The sequence below is a fragment of the Suncus etruscus genome, chromosome 10 (assembly GCF_024139225.1).
Source record: "Suncus etruscus isolate mSunEtr1 chromosome 10, mSunEtr1.pri.cur, whole genome shotgun sequence".
Classification (NCBI taxonomy): domain Eukaryota; kingdom Metazoa; phylum Chordata; class Mammalia; order Eulipotyphla; family Soricidae; genus Suncus; species Suncus etruscus.
Genome location: NC_064857.1, coordinates 24,707,355 through 24,729,907, shown reverse-complemented (window position 1 = coordinate 24,729,907; position 22,553 = coordinate 24,707,355).

The following is a 22,553-nucleotide window of genomic DNA, read 5'->3' as shown; positions in this document are numbered from 1 at the left end:
GGCCAAATTCCACAAATTTTATTAGTTTGCAGCAACATTCTCTCATTTTAGCTTCCTGTTGTTCTAGAGAGAAACTTAGTAGAAGGCTTAGCTTTTAAATTAAGCACAAACTGCAGTTTGTAAATAAACTAAATACTCATTTGTTCCGGCTACTATCATCAGGGGGTTGTCAGTCCTTTTTGCACAAGAATCAGAATTTACCAAAAAGGATAAAGTCTGAGACTTTTGATTGACATGCTGCATGGTTTTTTCTGTTCTTTTCTTCTATGGGGATGGGAAGGATTGATAATTACGGCTTCTTTGCAAATTTTGTCTAATTTGCAATGACAGGCTATTGACCAGCCACTTCCTGTAGGTGATCTGTCCTGTTCCAGCTTTGGATTCTGTTTGAAAGAAGGTAAAGTCTCTAGATAAAAGGATAGATTTTCAACAGAAGATTCTACCTGAAATATTTCTTTCAAGTTTCTTAGAGTGACCTGGTGTGACTTTTGATCAGGTACTTGAGAGTGAGTTGGGTCAGCTGATTTTCTGAGAAATTTTGAAGGAAGGAGGAAGTCAATCACCAGGAATTTGAGATCTTCCAGACTAGTTTAGCCTTAGCAGCTCCACTAGTTATGTTTTATATTTGGGGTTCTAAATAAAGGTTCATGTGGAACTTCTGGGGATAAAATGTTTTAAGAATACTGTTTTGATGTATGGATTTAAGGATTTTAAAATAAGCCTAAAAAATTTTATTGGCGGCTTCCTCCTGACTTTAATTTTTCTTAGAGTCATTTTGAAGGAGATAAAAACAGAAGTAGGAGATGAGGTGAAGAAATACTGTATAATTTTCTTATATATATATACCATCTATTAGGAAGAAAATAAGAATAATATATTATAAATTTAATACCCAATTGCTCAGGCTACTATGACCAGGGGTTGTTAGTCTTTTGTATTCAATCTTCTTTTTATAACTTTAAGGATTGCCCTGGATATAAAATATTTTTCTTAGTGCTAGTTTATGCCAGAATCCTCACCAAACGTATTGATTCTGTTATTGCTGTTTTGTAGTTTGCAACCCTCTATTTGACTTTTTAAGTTATAATGAATCGATGGAGTGACTTCATTCTTTGAGTTTTAAGGACTTTTCAGAATTAGAGCTAGGAACTGATCAAAATAGAAATGTTCTCTTTGGTTATCTTTGTTAGGCCAAGAAGCTGTGAATCAACTTGTGGTTTATAAGGATGATTTGTTATTTTCCATGGAAAATTAATAAGTGATGTTGGGTCAGTGGCTTCCTCCAGTCTGCTTTTCTTCCTGTACTCTCCCTGGCCACTGTGTAATTTCGGTTTAACAGAAGAAAATAGGAAGAAGAGGAAGAGGAGAAGAAACAAACAAAAAAAAAAGGCAGCATGGGAAATTTTCTCAACTGCATGAATACACAGGAACTTGTACTGCTTCCAAAATCCTGCAAATCCTTTGGGAACCTGGCAGACAGATTTTGGCATCAAGGACACCCAGCTCCAGGTCCAGCTAGAGGTCTACAAATAAAGGAGCTGTCCAAAAGGCAGTGTGGTTCTGATACTTGGCTCTGTTATTGAAACCACTTTCAAAGTCTGGGTTGGATCCTATCAGCTATATCTATAAGTTTTATTTCACAAGGCTACCATTAATAAGGTTCTTCTGTGTGCTTGGGGAAACCTTTTATTTTTCAGTTTTGCTGGACTCTGCACCTTAAGATCATTATACTCTACCCAGTTTCTAATGGAATGAACTAAAATAACCTTGAAAGAACAATATAAATATAGTAGGACTATTAACTGCTTGAGTTTCAGAGTAAAAGTTTCACATAAATCTCCTTTAAGTTCCCTCCCTTCCAATTGTCATTACAACCCTTTCCACTTTTTACCAGAGCAACATCGTTACTATTATTTGGATAAACCATATTTTTATGAGATCTTGTTTCACTAGTTAGAGATAATAGACACAGGATTCATCAAAGTAGCCTCTTTACTAGTCAAAGATGAATGTTCTAGGAATGTATGGCTATGCTTTGTGTGGTATTAAAAATCATTAGGAAAAGTAAGATACAAAGAAGTTGATAAGTTCTAGCAGCAGTGATTGACAAAAGTGAGATCACTATGGAAACTATTCTATCTAGCATCTCCCAACTGTTGTTCAATTTCTTAGTATTGCTTGTATGTGTTGTTAAATATTTTTAGTTAAGCTGATTGGTACTTTCTCCTATAATAAGTACTTAAAAAGTCTTACTGAACACACTCTTTAATATCATTTTAGGAGAACTATTTTTGGAGGTCTAGAGTAATCAGTTATGTCATCATTTTTTGCATTATTATGAAGAAAAATTTGAATTGAAACAACACAGATAAGAAAAACAGTAGTATGTAGCCATATATGGTTTATTTTAATTTCAAATTTCTTTGTTTTTTGTTCTTTTTAGCTAGTCATCTATAGTGCCCCATTTAAAAATATTTAAAACAACTAGAATCAAGCGAAGAACTAATTGTTTCCATAACTAAAAATTCTAGTATAAAACAGATAATAAGGGGCCGGGCGGTGGCGCTGGAGGTAAGGTGCCTGCCTTGCCTGCGCTAGCCTAGGACGGACCGCGGTTCGATCCCCCGGCTTCCCTTATGGTCCCCCAAGAAGCCAGGAGCAACTTCTGAGCGCATAGCCAGGAGTAACCCCTGAGCGTCACAGGGTGTGGCCCAAAAACAAAAACAAAAAAAAAATAAAACAGATAATAAAAGAGTTAGGACTGGAAAGAATACAGAGTTTATTGCACTTACTTTGAATATGGCCAGCACAGTTCAATCCCCTAAGCACAGAGCCAGGAGTAGGTCCTGAGTACCATTGGATGTAATGGTACAACCACACATACCCCAAAATATTCAAATTCTGATTAATTTAGAATTTATTCCTCTCTATCTCTCTATTGATCTCTCTGTTTAATGTTCCTTCAGTTTCTCTCTCCTCTTTATGGGTAGATAGAAGGAGGTAGGCCCAGGTTAGAATTTCTATCTAGTGCATGAATTTGTCCCCCCAGGATATATGACAATACAGAAAACTGTCTTGATTGGACATTTGGGCATGGTATTTGGGAATGTTACTGACATTTGGTGGATAAGAGCCAAAGATAATTTGACAAAATGCAAAGGATTTCTCGCCCCAACAAAATCTTATCTGAAACCTAACCCTGTATTCATATTAATAATATTGAGGCTAAGAAATACTCCAAGAAACATTCTGTTACTGGAGAAAACGAATAAGCACAGTTTGTCTAATATGCACAGCCCTGAGGAAATCACTGTGGCCAGTACTGTATCTTTTTAAGGAGATCTGACTTGGACTTATACCCACTTTGATTATTTTGCTGGGGATTAGTTCTAGCCAAATCCCATCACAAAGAAAAAGCAGGATTGGTTCCTAAAGAAAAAAAAATACTTTTGCCAGAAGCAATGAAATAGACACATGACAGACAAAGCTAATAGACATCTATCTGCTAAGGTGTCCAGATGTTAAGCAAGGATTCATTTAAATTAGGGGTCTCAAACTCAATTTACCTGGGGCCCACAGGAGGCAAAGTCGAGGTGAGAAAGGGCCACATAAGGGATTTCACAAAAAAAAGTCCCCAAACGTCATTATTAAGAGTTTTAATTATTTCTTCTAAACATGAATAGAACATTGAGTGAAGATCATGAACTGTTCTTCTGACATGGCATCTTTTGCCTATTCCTTGCTGTCAGAGATTTGACAGCAATTCTTCTTACAAATCTGAACCACATTTGGCTTTAGAGAAGAAGCAGTTGAGACCCTCAGTATAGCTTGAAGATGATCATCAATAAGTCTAGACCTGTACTTTGACTTATTGAAGTTCAATGTGGAGAATAACTTTTCACACAAATATGTGCTCCCCAAAAGGCACATGGTGTGCTTGAACATTCGGGAAAGCTCAGAGAAGCTGGGGGGCAATTCTCTCAAAAATTGCCCATGCAATCTGCTTTTCCACTAATCTCCCTGAACTTGGCTTTGAGATCAGAGTTGCATTGCAGGTCAATGAGCTCCATTTGAAGCACAGGAGGGGCATCTTCCACATCAAAGGAAAAGGGGTCCACAAAAATTTGGAAAGTGGCTCTGTGCTTTTTGAAGTCTGCACATTTGTGATCAAATTCCTTCTTTAGCTTAAAAATAGCATCAACATATTTCTCACCACTGAATGTTATGCTTGAATTCACAAGTTCCTTGCATGCTGGGAAATGGCCAAGGTATGTCTGAGAGAGCTGGGGTTTCCATAAAACAAGTTTTGTGGAGAATGCTCTCACGTTGTCATAGGCAGCACTGATAAGCTGCCCTGGGCCTTGAAATATCTTGTTTAGTACATTCAGCTTATGTGTGATGTCAACAAGAAAAGATTGTGATCACTCAACTCAGAAACAGCATTTCCATCCTTCTCCATGAAGGCTTTCACTTCTTCTCTCAACTCAAACAATCTTTTCAGGACATTTTCCCTGCTGAGCCAACATACCTCCGTGAAATAGAACACATCTCCATATTCTGACTCCATTTCCTCTAAAAAAAAAAAAAAAAAAAGCACAGAACCTCCTCTGCTCTAAGCCCCTGGATCTCATTTGGTTGATGCATTTCACAATAACAGACATCACATTGTCACATGGCAGGCATTTACTGCAAAGGGCCTGCTGATGGATAATGCAGTGAAGAGCAATGGCCTTTTCTACACCCTCCTCTTCAAGTTTTTTTTTGAACATGTGCCACCAGTTTATTTTTCCTCCCTGTCATTGATAGCGCTCCATTGGTTATTATTCCAACAAACCTCTTCCATGGCAAACCTGCATTCTCAATGGCATCACACAGATGCCAAAATATCTCATTAGCGATGGTCTGGCCATGCATTGAAATTATTGTGAGCAGCTCCTCTGTCAATTCAAAATTGCAATCAACACCATGGACATAAATTGTGAGCTGCGCAGTGTCTGTTATATCTGTGCCCTCATCAAGAGCAACTGAAAATACATCAAATCATTTGGCTTTCTCACACAATTGATGATAAATGTCACTTGACATGTCAGAAATGCACTCTGCCACAGTGTTGGCAGAAAGGCTGATTTTGCTAAACTGACCTTTTTTTTCTGTACAGATAATACTTGCAGCCTGTAACATGCATTTTTTTTTAACAAACTCTCCTTCTGTGAATGGTATCCCTGCCTTAGCAATCATCTCACTAATCATGTAACTAGCTTTGACAGATGCAACATTCTCTTTGGTTGCTATCTTGAAGAAATCTTGTTGCCTCATTAGACATGCTTTAAGACTGGCAACCTGCTTGGCTCTCTCATTTTCTTGATATTTTGCACATTCCTCAGCATGTTTAGTTGAATAATGGCTTTTCAAGTTGTATTCCTTGTGCACTGCAACTTTCTCTGAGCAAATAAGACAAGTGGGGATGACTCTGTGCTCAACAAAGAAATACTGCGTCTCCCACTTTTCCTGAAATTGTCTGTGCTTCATGAATCTTTCTCTTCACTGCAGGCTTTGATGAAGTCATGATGAAGATATATGACAAAATCTAATTCTGTAATAAACTTCTCCCTTAGACCTCCGATAATGCAAGGGACAGTTGGGCAGAAGCAGCGGAAATGACGTCTGCGCTAAGTGCAAAGTATTCGCAATTATTCACTTACCGAATATTCACAATAAAAAAAATCACATTAGTAAGAAAAAAAATCTCAAAATATTGCATTAAACATTTGCATACCCCGAACGAAACTGCTTGGGGTATGCGAATGTTTAATGCGATTTTTTTCTTACTAATGTGATTTTTATTGCGATTATTTTGGTAAGCGAATAATTGCGAATACTGCGATATTTGAAGGTCCGCCGCGGGCCACAAAATGTTGTAAGGAGGGCCGCAAACAGCCCGCAGGTCATGAGTTTGAGACCCCTGATTTAAATCAACACAATAGAATGTGTTCATATGAAAAAAAAATCAAGAAACATGCTCCCTTTATTGTTTTCTTTTACTTTTGGTCAACATGCTGTCTTTTGAAACATTGTCCTATGGTCAGCTGATTAACCTATAGGTAAGAGGTATACTGTGGAGGAACCTCAGAGTTAATAATGATAAAATAGTGAAGTAAAGCTAAGGAGGCATAAGGTCACATAAAGTGGTCTTTTACTTGCCAGTGACTTCTTTGTTCACACTATACTGAATCACAGATCATTTTGATAGATAAAATTCTGTTTCTAAGATTATAAGATTTTATCTCTTGCTATGTCCACTTAGCAGAACTCCAATGAATAAGATGAATTCTACTCACTTATTTAGCTTAGGTTATGCACTTATTTAGGTTAGGTTATCTATGGGGCCAGAGTGGTGGCACAAGCGGTAGGGCATTTGTTTGCCTTGCATGCAGCTAACGGAGGACTAAATTTGGTCTGATTCCCTGGAGTCCCATATGTCTCCCAAGCCAGGAGCAATTTCTGAGCGCATAGCCAGGAGTAACCCCTGAGTGTCACTGGGTGTGGCCCTAAAACAAAAACAAAAAAGCAAACCTGTGAACTATAAAGAGTATCATGAGGCCCCTATGAGATGAGCAGCCTTGGAGAAATCTCGATTTTATCCCAGTGAGAAGCCAAGCAGAGAATCTAACCACACAAAGATTTCACATCTGACAAAAAAAATACACATAAAAATTTTTTGCTGGAGGAGAAAGAACATTTTTTTTTCTGGGGACTTGGGTATAGTTCATGAATAAAAAGTCATTTTCTTACAAGCATAAGATATGCATTAAATCCCTAGAGCTGCCCACTTGTATTGATCACTGATCTAGTTGTGTGATATTTAGGACCTTTGGCACTGCAACAATGAGTGAGCTCAGCACATGCAGCCAGGCATGCAAGAGCACTGCAATTAAAGTGTGTGACTCCCACCTACCTGCTGAGAACTACAGCTAGGTGTATGATCCCTGAAAACTGGTATGTGAGCTTCACAGAGAAAATGGGTGAAACTTGTGGACAGATAGTTTTTATGTCTATGACACAATGCTTGTAGTTACATATCTAGAAATTACTTGCTCCTTCAAGGTTTGGGAACTGAGGACAATGGAATGCATTTTAAGAAGGTCTAGATTTTATTTGTGAGTATGTCAAGCTCTAAAAACATTTGGTGAGAGTTGACACTATTTTTTTTTTGAGTGGGGATTTCAACCCAGAGTTGCTTAAGGTTTACTCTTGGCTCTGCAATTAAGAATTATTCCTCTTAGGTTCTAGTGATTGAATCCAGTGAGTCACATACATGAAGTGAAAATGCCCTACCTGCAGTACTGTCTTTCAGGTCCCAAGTTTAAGCTTTTTATTTTCTTTCCATTGGCTTATTTCTTGGGAAAGACAGCTAATATCTTATTCTTTGTAGCTAAAGAAGTTGTGGGCTTAGGATGTTTAAGTGCATTTAGTACCTACCAGATATATTTTCCAGATATTAGCAAAATATATAATTCCATTTCTGATGCATTAAGTCATCACTCAGAAACACTAGTGAGTGCCCATTTTGGGAACATAAGAGGGAGCAAACACTGTTGCTTGATCTAGTCCCTTGGAGTTTATCTCTATACAGAAAAGTGACACAAATTGGTTTGAAGTTGATATTTTAATATATTACCGAAAAAAATATGTCCAAGATTATGAGATCATAAGAAGATAGTTTCGTTCATAAGAAGCAAGCAAATCTTACCTGAAGACGTTTTTTAAAAGTACTTTATTTAAACACCATGGTTACAAGATTGTTTATAATATAATTGTTTTTTGTTTTATTTTTACAGATAAAAAGTTGTTCATGATTGAGTTTCAGGCATACATTATACAACATCTTTCATCAATGCACAATTTCTGCTACCCAAATTCCCTCTTTCTTCCACCTGAAATTTTTCTGGGATACTTTTTCTGGGACAATTTTTTTTTCCACTTTCTCATTCTCTGTGTCTTATTCTCTCTTGTTCTTTCTATTTTTCTCCTACTAAACAGTGTGTTTGGCAATATTGTTACTGAGGAATATTATGCCTATCACTTTATCTCCTTTCAGCACCCAATTCTTGTCCAAAAGGATTATTTCCAACAATCATTGTCATTCTGGTCTGTTTTCTGCCCTAACTGCACTCCTCCACTATTTGTGGCAGGCCTAACATGGACTGATCCACCTGTCTCACCTGAGAACACTTGTAAAAAGAAAAAGAATTTCAAGCTGATAGAAAACCTTGTGTAACTAGACGTATCTGTGAACTCAAAGTGCTAACGGAATAGTGGTATTCCTAGGGTTAGAGGATAGTTTAAGAGGATAGCTTAAAAATATTTTTGGACAAATTATATTAAGTTATAGGGATTTGGCTTGATTATGAGAGCAATGGACAGTTTTCAAAGGTTTTAAAGGAAATGACATAATCAAATGCATTTTTTATAATTTTGTTTTCTTTGGTTGCATGGCAGAAAAGGATTGAAGTAAGAGATCCAGATAAATATGATGAGGCATAAGCTATTATTATTGTCATCCCAATAAAAAATGATGGTGGCTCAGACCAGAGTGAAAGTGGAAGAAATATTTCCAGTTGGGGGTATTCAATAAATATTGATAATATACTTGTCATTTTTCTAGGCAAAGCTGTAAAGAGCTTGCACGTAAGATTGAATTTTGATTTCTTTATTTTATTTTAGTTTTGTTCTGAAAGCTTACACACAGTGATGTCCAAAGGTTATTCCCCGCTTATCTGTAAGGGTTGCTCCTTGTGGCTTTAATGGACCATGTGTGCTGTGGATGGAACAGGACTTTGCATGTGAAGAATACATGCCAGAATCTAAATATATATATATATATATTTGTTTGTTTACTTATTTTTGCTCACACTTGATAGTCCTCAGGGTTTACTCCTAACTATGTGCTCAGGGATCATTTCTGGTTGGTTCAACATAACATATGGGACGCTGTGTATTGAGCCAGTTCTAAGGCGAGTGTCTTACTAATTGTAATACCTTTCCAGCTTTCCCTTTTATATTTAAATACTGGTTCTTCAATGTAATTTGGGCCTTAAAATCTGTCTTAAGGAGAGATCATCAGGCACTGGGGATTGAATTTAGGGCTTCACAGTACGAGGCATGCTTTTTACTATTTTGAACAATCTCTCCTGCCAAAACATCTGAATTTTATGATTAGAACTAAAAACATATTAATATAGATAAGGAAAAAATTTGTATATGTATTTAAGCAAACAAAAATTAAAATAATAAATAATTAAATTACATTAAGTATAAAACAGTAATAAAAACACAATAATGCATCAGATAGAATTATCTGAGTCTTCAAGGCATAAAAATATTTTACTCATTTGGACAACACTGCATACTCGAACTTATCAAGAAATTACTAACTGGAGATACTTTAAAATTTGTTAAATTTAGACCATTGTGATTTACAATGTTGTTCATAATTGGGTTTTAGACATAACAATGTGGCAGGACCAGTCCCACCACCATTGTCAGCCTCCCTCAGCAATATTCCAAGTGTCCATCTCATACCACCATCCCCACCCCAGCCTGCCATCATAACAGGTGCCTTTCTTTTTCAGTTTGGTTGTTAAAATTTGAGGTTCATAATTTTATTGTTGTTGACTCTGGGTTGGATATTTAGTCTGTCCTTTCTTAACATCACCAATGCACCTGAGACCCCTAACTCCTAGCCTCTGTCTCCCATTATTTTCATATATGTCTTTATCCTTTCTCGTTAAATTTATTTACTTCTTCTTCACTGTATTCTGGAGTCACTGTATTCTGTAGTGTGGAGAACCCCACACTTAAGCATTGCATTTATTCATGCAGTTAATCTAAATACCTCACAAAAGTGATATTACCTTGTGTTTATTTTCTGTCTTCTGGCTTACTTCATTTAACATAATATCTTCTGCAAACTGGAGATTTTAATGTGATATAAAGCTTTCTATCGCGTCCCAAGAATTTATTGTAACAATTTATGCCCATTTTTTTTTCATGTGGGGCTTCTTACTGCTAAGAAATTTTAGTAGATAAATGATCATTTTTTTCTTATCTTAAAAAATAATATAATTCTGATCAGGAGAAGTAATTGCTATCACGGAAGCATTAAGTTATTTAAAGTAGTTTGAGTAAAAATATTTCAAGTCCAACAAGCAATTTTCTTCTGTGTTGATCCCCGGGACTCCATTGCTATTATCACAGAAACACAGGTCTTCTGTAAGTCTCTGAACAGAGATTTAATTAACCATGAAGGTGCTTGACAATGAGGAATCTTACTTATTCATGGTGTTTTAACATTTCTGCAAAGGAAATACCATGGTTTTCATGTCTGGTCACGCAGCCATACGTTTCCATTCAGAAATCTAAGTAGGAGGAGGTTTATTCTCTAAACAAATAAACTGACTAAAAATTCTGCATCCCAGTCACCCGAATGACTGACAGCAACTTTTCTCAGACTGACCAAAATGACTCAAATTAGTAGGACCTTTATATACAGACATATAATGATAGCAAATGCTGAATAAATTAGATGATATAATCACTCTACCCTGAAGCAAATATTTTAATCAGGAAACAATTTCAGAAAACATTTGAAAAACGTGAAACCACAGGCTCAAGTAAGACCACTGGGTTGTAATTTCAAAGTATGTGATATGGATTTATTTGACAAGAATAGCTCCAATTTGGAGGACAAATACCAAATGATCTCACTCATCTGTGAAGTATAAAAAGACAAAACAAGAGACTAGATCTTAATAGATGATGACAAAGACTTGATCTTAGATCACAAAAATTATGTTATAGGGCTGTGGGGGGTAGAAAGAGGGGGAATAAAGAGGTGGGCTAGAGATGACACAAGCTACAGTTGATGATGAATAGTCTTTGACACTTTGGTGGTAGTGAGGTACATTATTTTTATGTTTATACTATTTTAACTGTATCATCTAAACTATAATAAAATTATAAACTAAATTAAGCTTATTAATACAAAAAATAGAAAAGAATAGATCCACTTTGGAGTCCACTTTGGATTAACTAAAGAAGTAGAAATGAAGCAATATGTGTATCAATCAGCTATAAAATAAGAAAGCAAAATTATATATGTTATGACTTGATTTCCTAGTGTTTCCACCTTCTTAGCTAGAATCTTTTTTTTTTTTTTTACATTCACCAGCAGTTTCTGTTCCATACAATTGAATCCTTAGAAAGTTTTTGAATTCTTTATAATATGACTTTCACCTGCAAATTTCTTTTTTTTTTTTAATTTTTTTTTTATTTAAACACCTTGATTACATACATGATTGTGTTTGGGTTTCAGTCATAAAAGGAACACCACCCATCACCAGTGCAACATCTTTTTAAAAAGTTTTTTCAGGGCCGGCAAGATGGCGCTAGACTCCAAGTCACTGCCTTGTGAAACGCTAGCCAAGGAAGGACTGCTGTTGGATCCCCCGGCGTCCCATATGGTCCCCCAAGCCAGGGGCAATTTCTGAGCGCTTAGCCAGGAGTAACCCCTGAGCATCAAACGGGTATGGCCCGAAAAAAAACAAAAACGTTTTTTTCCCAAAAGTCACTTTAATTTATTTATTTGTTTGTTTGTTTGCTTCTTTGTTTTGTTTTGGTTTTGGCCGTACCTAGCATTGCTCAGGAGTTATTTCTGGCTCTGCACTCAGAAATCACTCCTGGCAGGCGCAGGGGTACCATATGAGACGGCAGGGATCAAACCCAAATTGGTTGCTTGCAAGGCTTATCTGCTGTGCTATTATTGCTCTGGCCCTAATGCATCCTATTTTTGTTTTCTTTTTGGGCCCACACTCTGTGAAGCTCAGGGGTTACTCCTGGCTATACGCAGAAATCACTCCTGGCTCAGGGGACCATATGGGACTCCCGGGATCGAATCAAGGTATGTCCTGGTGTGGCTGTATTCAAGGCAAATGCCCTACTACTGTGCTATCTCTCCAGCCCAAGGTACACGCTTAAAAACAAAAACACACTTTTCTATGGTTACATCAAGTTGCATAAAGATCATTTGTTCCAAACATTGGATCAATTTTCAAAAGAAAAAATAAACTTTGGATTATTTTATTGCATAAAATAATAGACTTTGGTTTAGTCATCATTTGGTCTAGACAGATAAGTAATTCATTATCTTTTGATAGGTTTATTGTATTTTCAGCCCATAAATAGCTTCTGTCATTTTCTGCATCTGATCATCTGTCATGATTGCCATATGACATGATGACTCTGATTGGAAAAGTTTATTCAATGTCCTAAAATATCCATCAACAGCAGAAAGAGCAAGAAAGAAAGAACAGTATGTGGTATATCCTTATACTTCCAAATTTTCCCATTAGAAATTTCTTCATCTATTTTCACAAAAGGATGCCTTTCCTTAGTCTATTTCTTCAAAAATTGAATATTACCAAAGAAAGGTTCCAATGCCATAAAAATATTGCAGTGTGCTAATATTCCCAAGATAGTCAAGCAACTAGGTTCAACCCTGAATATTATCATGGTTATCCTGCAATCCTTGACAGTTGTCTCCTATATTTATGGCTCCTTATTTTATTTTATTTTATTTTATTATTTTAGGTTTTTGGGTCACACCCAGCGGCGCTCAGGGGTTAGTCCTGGCTCTGCACTGACAAATCGCTCCTGGCAGGCACAGGGGACCATATGGGATGCCAAGATTCCAACCACCGCCAGTCCTGAATTGGCTTTGTGCAAAGCAAATGTCCTACTGCTTTGCTGTCTCTCCTGCCCCATATTTTATTTTGTTTTATGTTTGCCATTTAGGGTTTTATACTTAGAGATACTTAGGAGTTACTTCTGGCTCTGCATGGAGGAACCATATGAGATTCAGGAATCAAAGCCAGGTGGGCTGCTTGCAAGACAAGCTCTCAACCCACTGTGTTATCACTTTGACCCCAGATAACATTGGTAAAAGCTTATAAAGTTCAATTTACAATATCTGGTATGGTATAGTCAGTCAATAAATTAGATATTTTCTTACAAAAATAGACACAAACACAGGAACCGCAGTTGGGAAATGTAGGGTCACAAGGTATACAATTCTGTACATATGCTAACTATATAACTACGTATTTATTTCCTCTGAAAAGCTTTATTCATTAATGTACTTGTCTATTTTTTGGTTATACCTGGGAGTGCCAGGGACAATTCTTGACTCTCTTTAGGGGTCAGTCCTGCCTGTGCTCAAGGAACCATAGAGAGAGTAGAATCAAACCAGGGTCAATTGTATGCAAGGCAAGCAAGCCCCTGTACTATCTGTCTGATGCCTGAAAATTTTTACTTTTTTTAGAAGTTATGAATATGTTTATTGTTTAGAATTCGTGATAAAAGATATAGTGATTACATTTACATTGGAAGGTTATAAGGAGAATAATTTGCATATAATTATTGATGCATTTATTTTAAAACATTTCAAATCAATTGAAAATTATTTTTGCAGAATTATGAAATTGGACTAATAGGTTGGTAGTAGACATTTTATTTATGCCATCTCATATAGTCCACACAGAACAAAAATTTGTATTTTTTATGAAACAAAAGGGATTTGCAGAGAGGATAACTAAAGAAAACAAACAGTGGAGCCAGGTAAGGAATGCTTTAATCAAGTTTATTCAACCACAGGGATATTTTTGGTTTGCTTTCCAAGTAGGAGCACTGTACTTCTATAGTCCCTGCCCTGCCGTATGTGTGAGATATATTTAAAAATCAGTTCTCCAAACCAAAGCAGTGCAACTCAAGATGCATTAAGGTTAAGATGTGGGCCTTGCAGTCAATGTAAATAAATAAATGTGTAAATCTGACTTTACGGTAAGCCAAACAGAAGGAGTCAGCTAAGCTAATGAAAAAAATAAAAATAGTGGGAATTAACTGGTTGATAGCAAAAAGTCCATTTCTAGAGACAGACCACTTAGTTCTAAATATATATACACATTATATAGGATGGCTAGAAACGAGCTTGCTATATTCCTCCAAAAGTATTTGAGCAGGAAATAAAACCTTTTCCCAGCGGATGAAATAACAGTAATTTCTGCCAATCGAAGCAAGGCAGATTTAAATTTTATATGTGTCCAATTGCTTGTTCCCCCTTAGCTAATAACCTGTGTGTTGGAAACATTTCAAATGAAAGGGAGTTCACAGCCCCACAGCCAGGCTCTGAATATATCTACCATACATGTAAACAAGTAAACCATTATGTTTCTTATTGAGATAAAGAATACAATGATAAGTGGGGACTTTCACAAAACAAAGAGCTTTCTATTGTGAGTGTGGATAATCTTCCAGAAAACCCTGTGTTTTGGCAAATCGCACCAGATTAATCTATTAGGCATCTCCTTTCATTATCAAATTTCCGCTGCCTATCACAGTGGCTGCCTTATCAAGCACCCCTTTTTCAATAGCAGCCCCATTCCTAAGATTTCACATGCTGGCCTTCCCTGATCTGAAAACAGGTGTCCCTACTGTTTGAAAGCACCAAAGGTCTCTGCACAGAAGCCTGGGAAAGGGCAGGGCTATCAGACTCGGTTCTACCTGAAGAAACAGGTAACAGAAAACTGTTGATTCAATGAATAGAACTTAATTGGCACACATTAGCCAGAAGTTAGGGGTTTCTTTTTTTAGAATTAAAAAATTCTCAAAAATTTCCCACTGATAAGAGAGCCTTAAAAAAAAAAAAGAAAAATGCAAAAGAGTGTTTTGTAATAATTCCAGGGACGCTTCTAAACAATGGGACTATTCTTTGCAGAATTCCTTTGCAAGCATAAACTATGCCCAAATTCATTCTTAAAATCTGTGATATGGGTTATGACTTCAGAATTAACTAAAGGACTTAAGCACTCTGGACACATGTTCTGGATGCAGGAGGCAACATCATTTCAAGGCTGATATTCCAAGTCAATTAGTACGATGGATCAGGTTTTCTGGTTATCAGTGTCTCCTTTGCCAGCCTGCCTTATTTTTTTACTTAATAAAATTGGGTATGTGGTTTCTTGTGTACTAGCCTGGGAACCCTCAGCAATAGAGGGCAAATAAACCATACCAAAAATCTGCACTTTAATAGTGATGTGCCAGGATCTATACAATTGAGAGCAGACAGTTTATTTTGCTGATCCTATTTGCCATCTAGTTATATATCATGTTTGCATCAACATTTACTTTTAGATGGTCACTCAGAGGAAACAATACATTCTCTTGGCTTAGTCAATGCCAGGATTTCTTTAAAATTTCTCTTGTCAACTTGCTCCCTGGCAAGTTCTTTGCTTGCTAGTCTATCTGTGCCCATCTGCATTCTCCAGCAGCAAAATAGAGACTTCATTCTCTACTCTGAAGTTAGATCTTAAAAACTTGGCCGGTGTGTGCTTTACTGTAATGAAATAAAGGCATTCAGGAAGGCCACCTTACTGACAACCGGATGATACAGTCTGCCTGTAGCTCCCCCACCTGCCGGCACGACTGCCTAGAGATGGGTGCTGGCCTGCGGGGTGGGTAGGAAGCAAATGATAAGCGCATGCCTTTGCTTCCTGCTCTCCACAGCACCAGCTTTGTTCCAACTACAGATGATTAAATAGTCTACAGGGCAATTATGAACTGGAGGAAGGAACAGCCAACTCTCACCAGGTTTCCTCAATCAGCGTGATTGAATTTCTCAAAGGCAGGCAGGCAAGCAGCAGTAGCAGAAGCACTTCAATGACTTTTCCTGAAAAATGTTCAACAGCTCCGAATTCAGTCTTTCATTTAACTGCTTGCTGTTTCATTTTATTATGTGCAAATTGTGGCTTAATAGATTTACAGTCTCTATAAACTTTCAACAGTTAAGGTAGCCCAAGTGGCTAGTGCTTACTAAAATCACGATATGAATCCAAGAAAAGTGGTAGTTGCAGTCAGACCAGAAGTAAAATCAACCTCATTTTAATAAATAGCACATTGTAATCCCCTAATTTTTTAGTCAAGGAGCAATATTATTTTTTAGTACCTTATCAGTGATAGGTAAAAACTTCAAGGGGGATTGATAAAAGCTCTTCAGCAAAGTAAAAATAATGATTACATCACAACTGAAATGTAAAGTAGCAGTCACATAAAGATACAGGATTAGAAATGTACATGGTAAATAAATATATGTTGAATATAAGGACTATGAGATTTTTCTTTTTAATGAGTAAATACTGAAATAAATTTCCTATCTGAAATAATATATCCAGTGGCAGTATTTTCACCATAGATTTCTGTCAACAAAGACTACAGTCACATCAGAATTTCAGTGGTTGATTCACTTACTATGAATGGCTGCTTATACATATGTTGAAATAATGTTACCCTAATATGGATTTTCAAAATTGCTTCATAAAACTTTACAACTCTTTTGGGCAACCAGTTTATGAAAAGAATTCTCTACTAGGTGTCCTAATACCTCAATACATCTTCTGAAACATTTGAGATTTTGTGATGTAGGCTTGGTTTCGAAACTGTGGACTCTGGATTCCCATCTGTTAAAGGGGTCAATAATCCTTGGTTAGGTTTTATTTTTAGTCAATTCAAACATACCTCCCAAAGTGAAATATATCAAAACATATAAATATATAGAAAACAAAGTGAATATAAAATATTAATATAAAAACAAGACTGTAAAAATAAAAGGACAATGGATGGGCTTGACTGGTGGGTTAAATTATTGGTAGTTTACCAATCCTTAAAAGCATCTACAAGGACTCGAATTGTAACACCAAAATTGTGGTTCACCAGAAAAGAAATATGTAAACCATTAAATACAATAAAATCTTTCACATTTTGACTTAAGTTTCCGAGAAAATCACAGCAGCAATGCATATATGCATGATTATGAAATGGCATGCAGCCATTATAAGTGTGAGCAGTAAGTGTGTAGAAACCCCTGTTTGACTACAGAGATTCAGGGGTGGTTAAGTCTAGACTATTTTGAGATGAGGCTGAACTGAGTCTTAATTTCACATAACTTGTTGAAAATACACAATTCGGTAAATATCACATAATAAAAATGTTACATGAAGCCTTCATGGGATACAGAATTTGGGGGTATCCTTTAGAATAAGAAAATCACTTTAGGGGAAGTTGAAAAAAAGAAAATCACTTTGCTTTAAATCGTATCAAAAATCTTATGATCAAAAACAAATACAAGTTTAAGGCACAGATGTAAGTGAAATCTTTACATAATTTTTTAAATAACTTATTTCTACAAGAAAGTAATTTCATTGACTAATTTGCTCTTCCTATGAGTGTTTTCTAAAGGAAATCAACTTAATCTATTAGAGATTGGATTAAGTAATTAGCAAATTATTCAGGCTGCCAAATGTCTATCATAACTCTCATAAAATCTACACAAGAAGGAAAAGGATGTAAAAATCAAGTCAATTAGATTCCTACCTGTTTGAAATTGGTAAAGGACTTGAAGCAGTGGAGGGAAGGAACCATTACGTTGTGTACTTTATGTCAGAGAAAGTATGTGAAACTAATTTTAATAAATTTAAATTTATTATCACACTTATCTGAAGTTGCATTCTATAATTCATTTGGAAATAATAAAATGGATATGAGACATAACCTAAATAAAAAAGACACTTTAAAATTTTATTAAAATATGTTAAAGCAAACCAACCTTATTAAGAAGAGTTATAAAAATGCTTGTTGAGTAACTTATTTTATGCAAAATTATGTCAATGATATTCAAAATTCACTAGATTTTTTTTAATCACTACACATATAAAACAATTATATTTTAAAATAGACATTTACATATATATTTTTTTGGTTTATAATTCTCCATTTTTCAAAAAACCAAGGAATTCTCTAATTATTCACTGAGTAATACCATTCTGGAAAAAAGTCTCTGATAATATGTCCTTGAATAACATCTGTTTTATGTAATATAGATAATACAAAGTCTTTAATTCATCTACACAGGCACTTAAACTGTAAGACTATATAAAATATAATGTGATTTGTTGCATTTTTGTTGTGAAACATAATATTAAAATGGTTCAAAAACTCTAAACATTATTTGAAAATTTCATAAACTTCTACACTTGATTAACAAACTACAGATGCATAAGTTATTAGTGTCTTCATGAAAGAATGTTATTATGCAGCTGTTAGCACAATACAACAAAGGAGCTCATTTGCAAATCTCATCAATAATTCTACCACTTGAATGAAAAGTGATAATGTGTAGATCTCAGAGTCATTAAGAACTTTCCTTTACTCCTTTAGGATTAATTTGCGTTGACCCAGAATTTTATATTTGCTTAACACAAGCCATGGGTTACTTTGATGTTATCTGCTTCTATAAACAGTCATATACAGTCCTCTCCTGAACTAGCATAGCGCTTATTCCAGTGAGAATTGACGGTATTAATCATTTTGAAGTCCAAGAGTGCTGATCATAAATTGTATCCAGGACCCTCACTTAGAACCTCCCAAGACTCCCATTCATCAGCATTTTCTCTTTTTCACTTGGATATAAGCATATAAAGAGTAATTTATATCATAACTGAGGCATTATTATCCTCTTGATGATATCTAGCTGCCATTAGAGATCCATTTTGTCAACAAATAAATATTTACTCTCCCATCTTTGGAAAGAAAGATCTAAATTTTCTGCCATTTTTAAGGCCTGATTCCCTCAAGTGGCAAGAATGGAAAATGCACTTTATTTCTTTCATGTTCCAGCTATACATATATTTAAAAAATGGTAAGAATGAAATCCAATAAAACAAAATAAAAAGGATTCCTTTTCCTTATTTAACAATAGAAAAATAAAATACTGCTTCTTTACATCATGAACAAGATATTAACGCAACTTATTTTTACCATATATTAATCCTGAAAAATGCTGTCCCACAATCTGTGAATCATCAAGTCTGGAAAATGTCTAGAGGGCATTATTTTTAAAAATGCAAACCTGCAAAGATATGCAGAAATAGTCATCTTAAACAAAAATTGGACAATTAATCAGCTGAAGATCAATAAAACAACCAAAAAAGCCCTGGCAAAATAAACTTCATTGTAGAGATGTTAGCAGAGTCTTTGTCCCATACTGTGACACAAGTTCATCATCAAATCAAAAGGGCTGTACTTGGCATTTACTTTTTAAAGTGTGGAAGAAGAAAGGCAGCGGGAAGAGTAAGCCAAAAGATACTTAGAGGTTAGCAAGAAAACGGCAGTTACTGAAAGGGTTAATTTCTATGTCTTCATATTTTAGTTTTAGGGATTTTTCCATTACACAGGTAAAATAAGGGACACCAGAACCACCACATTCTTGAACACACATTTTTTGGTAATATTTCTGTTTTTAGTGTAAACTTAACATAGAATTGTCAATATTAATATTTTATTTCTTCTATTGTAAAAATGTTTTAAAATTTATTTTAGACTTAATAGTAGTGTTTACTTTATGTTAACCACCTTAAAATCTAGTACTTAAAATGACAATAAGCAACAAAAACATGAGTAAATCATGCAGTTCTATATTAAAAAAAAACTCCAGTTCAAGAAGGTAAACATAAATGGTTTTGACAGACTATAAAGGGAATGAACAACCATTTTGTGAACAATCATTTTTACAATGTAAACAATAAGCTTTACACCTACTAAAATAATGATAGTAATAATAAAGAAAATAATAATAATAAGAATAATATTCAGAAAGTTAATTAAAATATGTGATCCCCAGATTTCCATTTGACAGATTCCTTTGGAAGATTAATTAAATTTGTTCAGATTTCTCGCAGAGCTCAGCTTTCTTGGTATTACTATAGTTCCTCATTCAATGGACTGAAGGAATCTTGATCCCCTGTTAGACACGTCTGGGTCTGTCATTTGTAAATTGCATTTTTTGGGGAAAGTGGAACTCTAACCTAATAGCCACTCAAGAATAACCTAAGTAATATTGCTCCTACTAGAGATTCATGCTGTAACCTATAGGTATAATTTGAATGGCAAAATGGCCTTGTTACAAAAACATGTTCTTTGTGCAGGGACTATGGAGCTTTATATCTATCATTAGGAATGTCTTCTTTTGTACTCAATTTTTGGGTGGAAGGTGCTTTTGCAAAGTCTTAATTTCTATCTAATAACCTATTACATTGCATGTGTGAGGAAAAATAAGTAGTAAAATATTGCATGACCTGTTCACAAATCTATTGTGTGTACTCCTGGCTTCAGCACCCTTCCTCCAATTCCCAAATGGTTGCCGTTTCCTTTCCTACATACATCAAATCTTCTCAGGTCTTCTGCAATCATCCACTATTTCCTTAAACTCACAGATATGTACGTACTTCCCATGATGCTAGGTCCTTTCTCTATTCGTTAATATTTCCTAGTTCCTTTGTTTAATTATTTTTTCTGAATTTCCCTCTCCTTACTTTATTATAATATATTGGGGTGGAGCTAACACCAGACTGTAGTGAGGTCTTCCTCCTCATTTTGCACTATGAGTCCACTCTTGGCAGTACTTTTGGGACCATATGTGGTGCCTGCCTGATACCAATACATGGAAGGCAAAGGCTTAACTACTGTATTATCACTCCTGTCCTTCCTTCATTTTTGCTTGTAAAATTCTACTACATTATTCATCTTGTATAAAGGATAATATGCCAATGAAATATTTTTGTTTTTGTTTTTATGCCAAATCCAGAGGTGTTCAAGGATTACTCGTGGCTCTGTGTTCAGGAGTGTCTACTGGCAGGTCTCCAGGAATCATAATGGATTCACAGGATCTAACCTGGGTCATCTGGGTTTTGCTGTACATTCTCTCTGATTTCCCAACTGAAATCTTCCTAAGGCATTCATTTAAATTGTACTCAACAACTATCTATCGAACATTTTCTAAACCTTGGAAGAGTGTTTAAATGTGGATGATTGAAGAGTAACCAAAAGTCATTGAAATACGATTTAAGCTTGTTTAAAGGGCTGTATAGATGGCTGTGCTCAGGACTTTTTTCAGGCTCAATTCTTGGGGAATTTTCTGCTAACAATGTAGTTCTGGGGGCTGACCCTGGTTTCCTGAACACATAACACATGCTCAGTTCACCGAGTTATTTCCCCAGTTCAATTTTTAAAACTTAAAATTTAGTGATAAAGACTCATAAAACAATCATTTAGACAAATGAAAAATTTCACCCATATCAGAATAAAAGACCATTTTTCATTACCAAGATTGTTGTAATGGGATATTTTTGAAGAGTTTAAAATTTATGCTATGAGTGAAATTACCTAAGTGTTGACTTCACTAACTAGTTGATTGATGTAACTAATTGCTTAAATAAGTACTGAAGAAAAGAAGGAAAAGAGATTTCTAGTATAAAGATATAATTTTATGTACAAATGGAAATGCCTGAAGGAGCAGACATTAACATCCAGTTCGATATATTTTGACAACTTTTCTTTTTATTTGGGCTTTTGGTTTGGTATGTAACTGTTGTGATACTAAGGGCTAATTCCTGACTCTGCACTCAGAGATCACTTCAGGGGAAAATGACATGTGATGTGTGTAGAAATCCTGAGTTCATATCCTGATACTATGAGGAAAATATACCACAAGAAAACAAAAACAATATGAATAGTATGTATACAAACCTTAGAAATGGATACATAAGGTAGATTTTTCTCTGTTCTCAGGTCTGTGAACTAGACTTCTGGGTTGCTATATTCAGTACTAATTTCTCATGATTGCTCATTTATATACCCATTGAGAACCTTTCTTCTATACTACTGTGAGTTCTGTAAGTTGGAAATATTTTTAGTTGGCGCCAGAGCGGTGGCTCAAGCAGTAGGGCATTTGCTTTGCACAGTCTAACCTAGGACAGAGCACGATTCTATCCCCTGGCGTCCCATATGGTCCCCTGAGCCAGGAATGATTTCTGAGTGCAGAGACCGAAGTAACTCCTGAGTGTCACAGGGTGTGGCCCAAATCCCAATAAATAAGTAAATAAAGAAAGAAAAATAAATAAATAAAAAATGAAATGTTTTTAGTTAACTGTGTAGTCTAAATTTTCAGTACTTCTCTGGCTTTCATACTTTCAATTAATGTTTAACCTTAATTCTATCACGCTGCTAATTTGATGAGCTGGTGGACTTCTGTCCAAATCCCATGTTACGAAAGGTATACTTTGCTCTTTATCAGGACTATAGCATTCTTATGATATCTCTTTATTCTAAACTATTAAAATAAAATGTATTGGCAAAAAGTAATGAATTAGGGGCCAGAGCGATGGCGCAGCAGTAGTGTGTTTGCCTTGCATGAAGCTGACCCAGGATGGACCACGGTTCCATCTCCCAGCATCTATATGGTCCCCTAAGACAGGGCATAGCCAGAAGTAACCCCTGAGCATCATCAGGTGTGGTTCCAAAACAAAAACAAACAAAATAAAGTGATGAATCAAACTATTCTTGATGAGAGTATATTCTTCATATAACTACTACAGTTGTCCAAATATTGA